This window comes from Castor canadensis, chromosome 4 (genome assembly GCF_047511655.1).
Source record: "Castor canadensis chromosome 4, mCasCan1.hap1v2, whole genome shotgun sequence".
Lineage (NCBI taxonomy): Eukaryota > Metazoa > Chordata > Mammalia > Rodentia > Castoridae > Castor > Castor canadensis.
In genome coordinates this window covers 19,616,271-19,628,969 of record NC_133389.1, presented here as the reverse complement: position 1 = coordinate 19,628,969, position 12,699 = coordinate 19,616,271, and the positions used below count along the sequence as shown (strand labels likewise).

General features: G+C 45.9%; 1 protein-coding gene across 1 annotated transcript in view; it reads right to left on the bottom strand.

Annotated features, from left to right (window-relative positions):
- Atp8b1 (ATPase phospholipid transporting 8B1) overlaps window positions 1–11,815 on the bottom strand; it is a 122,887-nt gene extending 111,072 nt beyond the window's left edge. Inside the window, exon 1 of the mRNA XM_020170523.2 lies at window positions 11,253–11,815. The gene's annotated coding sequence lies outside the window, so the exon portion shown is untranslated. The remainder of the gene's footprint in view (window positions 1–11,252) is intronic.
- Between the last annotated feature and the right edge of the window lie 884 nt (window positions 11,816–12,699).

Below are 12,699 nucleotides of genomic sequence, written 5' to 3'. Positions count from 1 at the left end.
CCTTATGACACATACAAAAGAACCACTAAGAAAATGCAACTTCCTCTAATAAAAAGTGGATATCAGACTGGGTGCCAGTGGCTCCCTATATTCCTAGCCACGTGAGTGGCTGAGATTGGGAGGAGCACAGTTCGAAGCAAATAGTTTGAGAAACCTTCATCCCCAAAATAACCAAAGCAAGATGGACTGGAGGTGTGGCTCAAATGATAGAGCACCTGCTTTGCAAGTGCAAAGCCCTGAGTTCAAACCCCAGTCCCACCTTGAAAAAAAAAGAGGCATTAGGTTCTCTCTGCATTAAGACACTATGATGTTATCAGTTACCACTGAGCACATTATGACATCATGTTGGCTTGGGTCTTGCCATGAGTTCCTTTTTCTAAACTGGTTTCTAGAGCTTTATTGATTGCTCAGCTTTACTGATTTTCAACTTTAAAATGTCTCTTCATATAAAATGCTCTTGAGTTTGTCAAACTTCAGTGGTTGGGTACATGAATATTGGAATTTCTTCTGAAAATTTAACATCTCTCAAAATAGAAAAAGAAAAAACTTTAAAAAAATTCATCTGAAATTTTACAAACTTTCTAAAGGGACCCTTAGCATTCATTGTATAGACAAAAATATTTCATAAAAGTGAACACGGAATGAACAAAACAGAATCTACTGTACATCTGTGATATCAGACATGAGTATGTGTCATTGTTGGCTGAACCTACACTTGAAATTATTTCCACCCTGTAAGTTTTTAAACTTGGAAGCTTATGATAAATGACCAAGAAGAAATATGGAATTACAACAGGGGGGTAGCACATAAAACATTAGGTCCATCTTTGAAAGCATAAAGATGGACCTGACAACTCACGATAGTGAATTGCTATGTCAGCAGCCTGAGAACCAGCTGACACTTCTTTCAGGTCTTCAAATCCTAGCCAGCACTGATTCTGAGGTGCAGCCCCTACCCTCCACTTCCCCCCCCCATCCTCCCAGCCCAAACCCTCAGCAGCTGTCTCATGGGCCTAGGCATCCTCCAATGGCCTTCTTCCTTGCTTCAGGTGTTGCTCCCACCCCACCCATTCTCCACATTGTGGTCTGGCTTATCAGCTGAAACTGAAAATCAAATCGTGTCCCTCTACTCCTTAAAAATGTGTTAATGGCTTCCATTAGTCATTTGCAGCTTGGCCCAGCTTACCTCACTCCACATTCCTCAGCCCCCTCATCCATCCAACTTCTCTCGCCTTCTCATAGCTCCTAGAACACAGCACTAAACCCTCATCCTCCTCAGGGCTTTTGCACATGCGGCTCCCTTTGACTGGACCAGTCTCCCCCTCAATTGGTGCCTTCTCAACCTTCCAGTCCCAAGGATAACCTCCTCCAAAAGACCTTCCTGGGCCACTTGCTTTCCGTTATGGTGAAAACTCATGATTTTATAAATTTACCATCTTAACCATTTTAAGTGTAGTTCAGTGGTAATAAGCACTCTTGGATTGTTGTGCAACTACCAACACCAACCATTTCCAGAAATTTTTCATCTTCCCAACCTGAAACTCAATATCCATTTAATAATTCCCCATTCTCTCCTCCCCCCAGCTCCTGGTAACCACCGCTCAACTTCCTGTCTATGAATTCGATTATTCTAGGTTCCTTTTATAAGTGGAACCACACAATATTTATCTTTTTATGTCTGGTTTATTTCATTTAGCATACATAAAGTCTTTAAGGTTCATCCACATGGCAAGTATCAAAATTAACTTCCTTTTTAAGGCTGAATAATATCCACTGTATGGATACAACAAATTTACTTTATCCAGCCATCTGTAAATGGAGATTTGGGTTCCCATATTTTAAGGCACTTATCACAGATTGTATTTTCTGGTAGTAATTTGTTTCTTACCTATTTTGCTCAGTATTTAATATCTATTCCTCTATCCTCACCCCAATAACCCTGTGAGTTCCATGAGGAGGAAGACTGTGCTTACTTTTTTCATCAGTGTACCTATCACAAGTACCTGGCACAGAGCCTGGAGTCTAGTGGTATTTACTAAGTTTTATTGAATCATTGAATGAAAATCATTAAGCCACCAGAAAACCACTAGTCTTTAGGTTTAGTCCCAAATTCTGGGGACTCTGTATTCAATTGTGAAGGAGAACAGATTAATGCACACATCCATACATATATGTTTTTAGTGCTCTAGGTACACATTGGTCAGTCTATACGTGACAGGTCCACATTTCCATCTTCTAGTTTTTACCCCCAAGAAGGCATCAAGTGAAAAGTAACACATGCATTTGACAATATAAAGAAATTAAACTCACATGACCGAGTCTTGAAAACAATATGCTGAGTGAAAGAAGCAAAACACACAAAAGCTACATACTGAATGCTTCTGATATGAAGTGCCCAGTACAGGCAAGTCCACAGAGAGAGGCAATGGATGAGGATTTGCCAGGGGCACTGGGGAGAAGGCCACAGTTCAATGATGGGTTGCTAAAGGGTACAGGATTCCTTTGAGGGTGGTGGAAAAACTAAATTGGATCATGGTGATGGTTGCTCTATAAATATGCTAAAAACCATGGACTTGCACACTTTCAAAGATAAGCCATATGGTACCTGCACTGAATCTCAGTCAAGTTGCTTTTTAAAAGCACTATAAAGATGGAGTAGCTGTTTGTTTGTGAGGGCTTGGGAAGAGCTGGCCTCCCAATCAGACGAAGAGCAGCAAGGGTAACAAGGAGAAAAGTATTGTGAGCAGCAACCCTTCTGGTCTCTGGAGGGGGAGTTCTGCTTTCTCTTGCAGCACCAGCCTCCTGGCCCTGGTGCCCCGTGGGTCACTTACAGATCATCCTCCTGCCCGTGCTGCATGCAAAACATCCGCTTTCCTTAGCACTGGTGCTCTCACCGTGCCAAACTCGGAAGACATGCGAATGATAAACACAGCTCAAGCTCTCTGAACAAACCCTTATATGTAGATTTCTGAGGAGCCTTTTTATAATCTATTACCAGCCATCTGAACACAGCACACTGAACACACAACACTCAGATTCCCTTCTGCAACCCAGGCTCTGCCAAGAAAGTTATCTTTGGCTCCTTTCTCTCACCATCTCACATCCAATCTGTCCGGAAATCCTGTTGCCTTTACAACCCATCAAATTAAAAGTTACATCTAAGTCTATATAGTGATCTTCATCAACCTAATCTCATTCTCTCTCATTCTCTCTCTCTCTCTCTCTCTCTCTCTCTCTCTTTCATATGACTTCTCAAGTCCCACAGTTACTGTCCTGGTGGCTTACTTGGTCTAGGCACTTACCTGGTCTCCTTACTTTCTAGCTCTGGCCTGGTCTACACAGTCTATGCACAGCAACCAGAATGACCCAAGTCAGATCACACCTCTCCAACGAGCAACACTCTGAGCTGAACCCCCTCCCCTTGCCATCTCCTATAGAGTCAAAGCCAAAGTCCTTCCACAGTGTGGAAGGCCCTGCAAGATTTCTCCCTACCCCTCTGCTCTCATCTTCTTCTTTTCTTTTCTTTTTTTAAAGATGGGTTCTCACTTGCAGCTCAGGCTAGCCTCAAACTCAGACCCTTCTAACTTAGCCTCTCCACTCCTGGGATTATACAGTCATTTGAGCCTGGCTTGTTTTCTCTTTTTCCCTCCCTCCCAGTCACTCACTGGAGGTGCCACTCTTCCTGTTCATCAAACAAGCCAGGCCCTCCCTCATTAGGATTTTTACTTAGTGGCTTGTCCCCTCTGCCTGTGACACTGCACCAGATCTTCTTCGGCCACCCTTTCTCCTAGCCTTTGTTCCAGGGTCACCTTCTCCATGAGGTTCCACTGATCACCTATTCACTGTTGCAGCTCTCACCCTTGCCCTCCCGTTCTTGTGCTGTCCTGGAGCACTTGTCTTTGACACATTACATAATTTCTCTACTTACTATACACACTTAGCATCTCCTGTCATCCCCTCTCTCAAATGTTAACTCCTGGAGGATTCTGCTCTTTCTCTACTCACTTGCTGATGTGTACCCAGGCCCAGCATACAGGCTGTGCTTGTCACAGATTTGTGGGACATCTGACCAGCCAACTGCATCAATGTAGCCTCAATTTGTCCTTCAGACTGTGTAAGTGTTAAGAGGTAGTCCACTCCATGGGATGACCCAGGAGACAGGAATTTCACAGAAGGACTTCTTCAGCCATTTAGGCCAGAACTCAGGAAATGAGACTCACCCTTAACCAAGACTTTTCTTGATTCTGTTTTAAACAATCTTGGTCCCATCTCAAAGATCCAAGACAATGTTAAATGCTATTCATGTCACCACTTACACAGCCTGAAGCTCTCACACTGACTTTTGAGATTTTGACACTTCTCTTTGTAAAGGGGAAAGCATAAGATGGAGGGAAAAAATATATAAACAATCTTAACCAAGTGAACTAAACAAATAAAGTATTACTCTCCTTGAGATTAGTCATGTGATCCCCAAAGTCCTTCTTGTGGTTGTGACCAGCATGAAACAGGAAAGTAGAAGGACAGAACACTCAGGAATGTTGATATTTTGGGTTGAAGTTTTTTTTTGTTGTTGTTTTGTTTGTTTGTTTGCTTTTACTTTAAAAGAAAATCCTGCTTTTTAAATGTGCAAATTCTTATTGGGCTAATTTTTGGGTACTATATGAGTATAAACTCATGCAATATATTCTCTGGAAAACATGTGCATTCATGTCTTAATATCTTTACTATAACAGACTGAAACCAATCATTCCTAAGGTTCTTTATGGTATCCCGCCATACGCATACACACATTCTTAGGAAGTCAGCAGCTAGGGACTCTACTATGCTGCCATCTACAAGTGACCTTTTTTCTTGGAGCTTTTTTTGGATTCTACCCTAAGTTGGAAAACAAGCTGACACTTAAGTTTTTCATTTTAAAAGAGTTTTGAAAAATTCAATCCTGAAAGGAAGCTAAAGGATTTTTTTTTTTTCTCACACTGGAATGTCAATCTCTAGCAGGAAGACGTGGTCTGTAGACACTGCCAGGTCACAGGGCCACATATCCTGACCTGTGACACCCACCCTGGCATACAGCATGGTATCAGCCACACCCCAGGCCAGTTGAGCGATAAGGACAAATGATTGCCAGCTTAGAAAGAGCAACTATAGGTGAAAGGACAGGTGGCCAGCTTCCTCTTTGATGCAACCTTTGTCGTTGCAGTTCCTCCTTTCAACCATTGTCGCTGCAGTTTTGGAGGAGAGTAGGGTATTTAAACATTTCCCCCCATCTTACTTATAAAAGATAAATTTTACCAAGCTGAAGAAGAGTTCAAAACTCTTGTGAACAAACAGGTACTCCAACACTTAGGTCTACAGAAGCATTAGTCACAGGAGCCAGAGATGAACCCGAATGTACACTGAATGGATGAATGATATGTAAGAAACAGAAAATGGAATATTATTCACCCTTATAAAAGAAGATTGTGACACATGCTACAGCACAGGCGAACCTTGAAAGAATTATGCTAGGAAAAACAAGCTAGTCACCAAATATTTATATCATTCTACTTAACACCATAGAGCAGTCAAGTTTACAGAAACAGAAAGCAGAATGAGGTCACAGCAGCTGGGGCATAGGGAGAAATGAGGAGTTACTGTTTAATAGGTACTTTCTGTGTGGGGTAATGAAAAAAGTTCCATGGACGGACATCGGTGTTGGTCGCACAACAATGTGAATGCCTCTGAACTGTACACTTGAAAATGGTTAAAATAGCAAATTTTAAGTTATGTATATTTAACCAAATTTTTAAAAAATTCCCATGAAATAAATTTCTGCTCGAAGTAGGCAAAATCATAAGGGAACCTGTCCAGTCAAAGTTGTCTACTACCAGAAACAGAACGAAGGTCTTCACTTAATTCTCGCTATCTCTGCAGTCTGATGGCTACCCCCACACACCTCTACCCCTCAGCTGTCTGCCCCAAACCTCTAACACCTACACACAACTCTACTCCCCCACCACACACAAACACATACATGATGTCTATATCGAATAGAAAATTCTGGAGGTTTATTTGAGAACTGCTAGTGCCAGAGTTAGAGGACCCTATAAAGATAGGGCTGATACTTCCCAGTATTAAATATCCAAAAATCTGATCCATCTCTCCAGGGAGTAAACACTTAAACCATCCAAGTCACGTGGTTTTCCATTTACTCATGGCAGAGGAGAAGTGTTTCGTTTGGATCCAGAGATCATGTACAAAGATCTCAGGGAATCATCTTGGTGGTTCTGAGAAGACAAAGTGAGGATTTCTGTCCAAGACACATCATATCCTGCCTATAGGAGCTTCTCCAACAGTGAGAATGGCGTTCCAGATGGCACGTGAGGACAGCATTTAGTGTGTGAGGACAATGTTTGGTATCTGAGGAGCTCTGCTGAGGATTTTCTAGCTCAACTCAATTTGGGTAAAGATTGAAAACCGATTTCAAACACAGCCTGCCCTAAATCAAACAAACTCAACTCTGGTGGAACAAAAGCCACTCAGCAAAGAAACAAAGCCATAAAATAACAGTCCTGTAAATAGAGCTGAAGCTTCTAGCCAAAGGTCAGGCTCTACACACACCCAATGCAGAATGGCAGGCTTCTCAACCTCGCTGGTGAAGAGCAGGTGGCCTTTGCCACTGAAGGCAGCCTGGAACAAGGGTGATCCTCCCCCAGCACTCTGGTCCTTTTCCACAACTGATATACTCTGCAGCAGCATCCAGGCCCATCTCTGGCCCTTTAAATGCAAATGCACCAGCCTTGATAAGCATGGACCCTCAGAACTGGAAGTGGCTGCAGCAATCTGCCAGGACCTAAGGTTGCCGTGTTTCCATGCAGACGGGGACAATGGCGAAGACAGAAGGAGCAAGGACACCTAACCTACTTTCTTGTCAAAGGATTAAAAATCCAACTCAGGCCCTCCGTGAACCTCACAGGCTTCCATGAAGCAGGGAGTAATGCTGTGGTACAGTGGAAAGATGGATGGATGCATGGATGGATGGGATTGTACCAAGGTTCTCATCATTTGCAATACTTGCCCAGGCTCCAGGACAAGGAAAGTCATGAAGACAGCAGCTCAAGATTTAGACATGCCGAGTTTGAAACCAGGTGTATAGAGGATGAGGAAGAGGAGAGAACAGACAGGAAGTGAGGAGTAGAAGAGACAAAGCAGCGTTCTCTGCATCCCAAGGGCCTCCACTGGCAGGAGAAGGTAGTTCCTGGCTGAGAAAGCATCCAGGGCTCCTTCCGACTGTGACGGACTGAGCTCCCTGCATCTTCAAGGGAAAGTCAAGGAACACGCAGCTCCAGAACAATAGCATGAATTTGGAGCCTTAGAACCTTGCCCCTACTCTGGGGAACTTTTTTCTCAGTGCCTAGTGCAAATGGGCACCAGTGTTTGCTAGCAAGTAGAATGAGTCCTGGTTCCTACATAGCCTAGGAGAAAGGCCATAGCTAGGTGAGCAGTATATACGGAGCACTAGCAGCAACACAGTGATAAAACTAATGTGCTCCCTCCACCTGAAGTATCTCATTTGGGATTCATCACATCACCTTCGAGGTAGCCAGTCCTAGGCTATGTTACAGGTGAGGACACTGAGGCAGTAGAGCGATTAGGTAACTTGCCCTAGGTTGTACAGCTAGGAAGCAGTGGGGCCTGGATCCCACTTGGAGGCTGGCACCCTCAGGTTCACCACTGCCTCTCAGTCTACTCACTGAGACCAGTTGTCAAATATAGTTCCCATTGTGGATGGTTTTAGCAACAATGTATTTAAAAGAAGTATCAGAAAGAATAGTAATCTGTTCCTAAATGACCAGATGATAAAAAGTTCTTTGTTTTCAAAGACTAAAACTGAGAATAAAAGACTGATACATATATATATGTATATATATACATATATATATGTATATATATACATATATATATATTCCCTTAGATTTGTCCTCCATTAAAACCAAGTCTTCAGTAACACAAGGCCTCAAAAGACCTTAGATCCAGTATTACTTTTAGCTGGGCACAGGGATGGGGATTCAGGGTTAATCCAGTTAACAGAATGAAGATAAGCTACGTACATTTTGTGTTATTCAAACTCTTCCGGCAGCAAGTTTAATTTTACTTAATAAGTAAAGACCTATTGGCATAAATACAATTAATCTAATGGAATGATGCCCAAAGCAGCTCTAAAACCCACAAGATACCTAAAGACACCACAAAGAAAAATTTCTAGATTTTCTATAACCTAGAAGTAAATAGCGGAGCAAATTCTAAAATCAAGTGTTTAAGAAATATTAAAGACATCTCTCTGTAAAGACCTGGGTCATGAATGGACCCAGTAAAACATGTCCTGGTCCCTAAAGAGTAAGTTCCTCTGTAAGTGCAGAGGCTTCTGTCAGCAACGTCTAAAACTAAGAAGCAAAGGCAACTAGTAAATTAAAACCTCTCTAGAGTCATAAGGACTGCCTGCAGTCAGTGAATATTGCTTACGAAAGACTAACAGAATTTAAACTAACAAGCCAATAAAATATTTAAAATATAGCAGTGTACACACTTAGCATGTGCAAGTAGTTCACATTGAACTGGGTTCAATCCCCAGTAAATAATAATAGTAATAATAATAAATATACACCAAATATTTGGCCATTTAAATACTTGGTGCTATTTTAAAAATAAAAAGTGTCAAGAGGCTAGAGGGCTAAGGTATATATAGCTCAGTTGGCAGAGCACTGGCCTAGCATATTCGAGGCCATGGGTTTTAGTCCCAACACTGAAAAAATAAAATGTAAGAACTTTGGTAAATGTCACAATGTACCCCCAGAACAATAATAAAAAAAGATGGAAACCCCCCAAAATATGTCTAATAAAGAAAATAAGAAAGCAACATTCAAACACTTACTATGCATAAGAACGTTCAAGTGCTCTTTTGTGTAATTCTCTTAATAACGAAGAGGTTGATAATATATTCCCCCCCTCAACAAATGATTAAACAGGTTTAGAAAATTTAAGACCCTTATAACGTCTTTATTTACAACTAGTAAATAAAAGAACTGAAATCTGTGGGAAACTGAAGCCATATTTTTTTATTACTCCTTGCTTTAAAAGGAAGAGAAAGAAAGAGGAGGAATGGACGGAAGGAAAGAAGGATAGAAAGAAGGGAGACATTTCACAGCAGCTCTGATACTGAACTCCATTGGTGCTAAAATCCCAGAGCCTGCAAACCAGGCTGAATACCATTCTAGTCCCCAACTTGCCTCACCTCACATCCAAAGACTTCTTACTAAGCTGTTGCTTTACAAAATCATTGTCTGAAAGCCTTGACTTAAAAAACAAAACAAAGCAATAACACAAAACATCCTCCCAGTCCTATCAGCACAGTAGGAGGAAATAACAAGTGAACACAGATGTATATTATCCTTAAAATAAAACTCAGAAGGAAAGTTTGAAAGCTGTGGCACTGAGCACACACGAGTAGTATTTGTGTAGACTTTGTGTGGGCTAGTACGAAGAAAGCCCCTTAGTAACCTACCCAAAGAACCACTAAAAATTATCAAATCACTGTCACTAGAAAATGATAAACGAACAAAGCAATGAAGATTTTTTTACTCAAAATTAGATCAGGGAATCTCCACTACATAATGAAAATCATTAAGAGGTTTCAGGAGTAATTGCAAGCAGGTGTGACTTCTCCCTCAGAAATTAATCAGCTAATAACCGTCCATCATCTTTTGCATAGTTTATGCATTCATAATAGGGTTTAATAAGATCTCTACAATAGACCCAGAAGAAATGAACAGCATTTGAGGCCTAACACGAAAGCATTCCTCAGACGATGAAAATTTGAGCTTCTCCTTCACGTTTTGTGTTGCTTCCTCTTTTTATAGGTGCGTGCATTTACTCTCAACGGAAACTTCATCACGCATCCTTTGTAGCTTTTGTTCCTAAAAGCAGTTAACCTCCCTCATCAACTTCAAGCATTTTATTAACTCTGTCCCGTTTAATTCGTCAGCGGTGGGCAGCAGAATTTTGAAAGGAAGACAACCAGGAAGATGAGAGCGAAATCTTTTTCTCACCGCAACAGGGTTGGCAGTTTCCCAGAGAGGAACTCGTGGTGTCCGGAGCTACCCAACAAGGACTAGGACACCGCCTGGGCCAGTGCGTGCAGGCCAAGGCGAACGGGTGGGGTTGGTGAGAGCCAGAGAAATCAGTGGGCGTGAAGGTGGCCCAGGTCCCCTTTACCTTTGCGTATCAATCCCCACCTGGGTTTTGCACCCTTTTCGCACCCTTGTCTTTATCCCTACAGCATTCAAAACATTTGCGCTCCAAGCCTCCAGGGGCTGGGACTATACGCCCACATCCCCCTCGGAGAAGTTGGCCCGACACTTCAAGCCATTTTCACTTTAGGACAAGAGGATGGGGTTGGAGAAGTGGGAATTAAAGCCATCCCCTGCAGCACCTCTTTCCGCCGCCCCAAACAAGTTGCCCCTCCACATGCACACAGAGAGGTGACAGCGCCAGACATCAAACTGGGGCGGGAAGAGACTGGTTCGCGGCAGTACCAAGGACCTGGTGGGCACGACTCGTAAAACTGTCCCTTTTCGTCATCACCCTCTCATCCTACATTAATACGTACGGAAGAGGTGGGGGGGGGGGAGGGGGGGTACCTGCCCCTGCAGCAGGAGCGGTGGAGGCGATCCATCTATCTCACCCCCTCCATACCTCCCCGCAGGTGCGGCCACAGCCAGATGCAATTGACCCTAAGATTATTTTCGAATTTACAGGCATCGGCCCCCAGAGGGGGCCCCCAGGCAGAACCCAGCCAGGGGAGACTGCCAGAGGGGCGGTGGCCACCGTAAGTCAGCCAGGGCACTCTCCAAGCAGCCTGAAGCCCTACCTACTTTAACCCTCGGAGCTTAACCCAGACGTGTGTCGCAAACCAGCGAAAAACCCAAGCGGCTCCCGCGAGTTCCCGCCTCCCGACAGGTGAAAATCCCAGGGACCGCTCCGCAGAGCTGCCGACCTGGCCAGCCACGTCTCTGGACTCCAGGGTGCCGAGGCTCCGGCGCCCTACCCAAATCCCACCCGTGCAGACTCGGGAGCCGAGGGCGCAGACAACTGCTGCCACCGCATCCCCGATCCCTGGAGTCCGCTGGCCCGGGGACTGCCAGGAGAGCCGCAGGACCCTGTGAGGCTGGCAAGGACTCGGAGGTCGGGGATCCCTGGCGCCGCGCCCCTCTTACCTAGCGCTCGCTGGGCCCCGGCTGGGGCATCCGCGGGGTGCGCGCCGCTCCAAGCCTCGCTGCGCACCTGGCCGCCTCCCGCCCGGCCCCAGCCCTGCCGCCGCGCTAGCGCTTCATGGCGCACGGGGTTGGCCAGGGACCCGGGAAGCGTGTCCAGTTGGCGGCGGCTCCTCCGGCTCCCGAGACTCACCAATGGCTCCCTGCCCTCCCCGCCCCGCGTCCGTGCGCCCTTCCTCTGCGGCCGCCCTTTTCCCTCCGCTCTGCCCGACCGGCCAAACTGGTTTCTCCGCTCCAGGGAGGAGCTTCTCGTCTCCCTCCCGCGGCCGCGGCCGCCGTGCGCGGCTGGGGACGAGGCTGGAGCTGGAGCTGGGGGCGGGTCCGACCGTCTGTCCTCTCTTTGTCCCTCCCCGGGGCGGAGAGGGGCTCAACGGCAGGCGCCAGGACTGGCCGACGCGGCCTAGGTCCAGTCCCGCACCCTCCGTGCGCCCCAGTGTCAGATGGGCAACGCCCCAGTGTCAGATGGGCAACCCCCCGAGCGCGCCCTCCCGCTTCGCCCAGCCTGTGATCAGGCAGTTTCGGCCACTCCTGCCCGCCGGGGCCGCAGTCACCACCCCACCCCACCAGCCCCGCGTCACTTTCCCGCCCTCTACCGGCTTGGCCGCAGCGCGGGGTCGGTGACCGCGCCAGCCCGGAAAGCTGGCGGGGTCGCCGCCCGCCTGGGACCTGAACTGTCTCTGTAAGAGGAGCTGTGTTCTTTCCATGCCAAGTCACGTTTCGGGACCAGTCACAGAACGCGCGTCGCGGTTCGCCACGCGGAGCGTTGGGGTAGCGACGGCACCAAAAGACTTGGAGAAACTTATCCTGAAATTGCAGCAAGCAGCCTTTCTGCTGAAACTGAAGTAGCTCACGTTTTAGGAGTTTAGGGTTAAGGTGCTATACGCGACCCACCGGGTGTAGCTGGAAATTTTGGACCCTCATTCAGCGTTGTGCTCTGGTGTCGTGCCTCCCTGGCAGGGTATTCAGGTACACTCTTGACATCGGTAACTCTGCTCAGTAGGCTCTTGCCGTTCACCTACCAAAGACAAGTCGCTGGGGTCAGAGGAGGAAAGTCGAGGGTCTAAGAGTTCGCCAAGAGGTGGAAGTGTTCATGGCAGAGCGCTTGCCTAGCATGCACAAGACCCCGGGTTCCATCGTGGAGCGGGGGTGAGGGCGGACACGACGACACAGGAGTTCCAGACAAGTGTCAGTACCTGCAGATGAGCTCCATGGAGGGGTGGGAGTTAGACCCCCACAACTTCAGGGATGGGAGCTGTGTGGCCAAGGCCATTCTAAAGGTGGAAAATCTTTTTATCAGTCTTGATCTTTCTCTGCGTGGTGCTTATCTCTCCTGGCCTCAGTTTCCTCATTTGTGAAGAAGTTGGACTAGGTGACCTCAGGGATTCCTTCC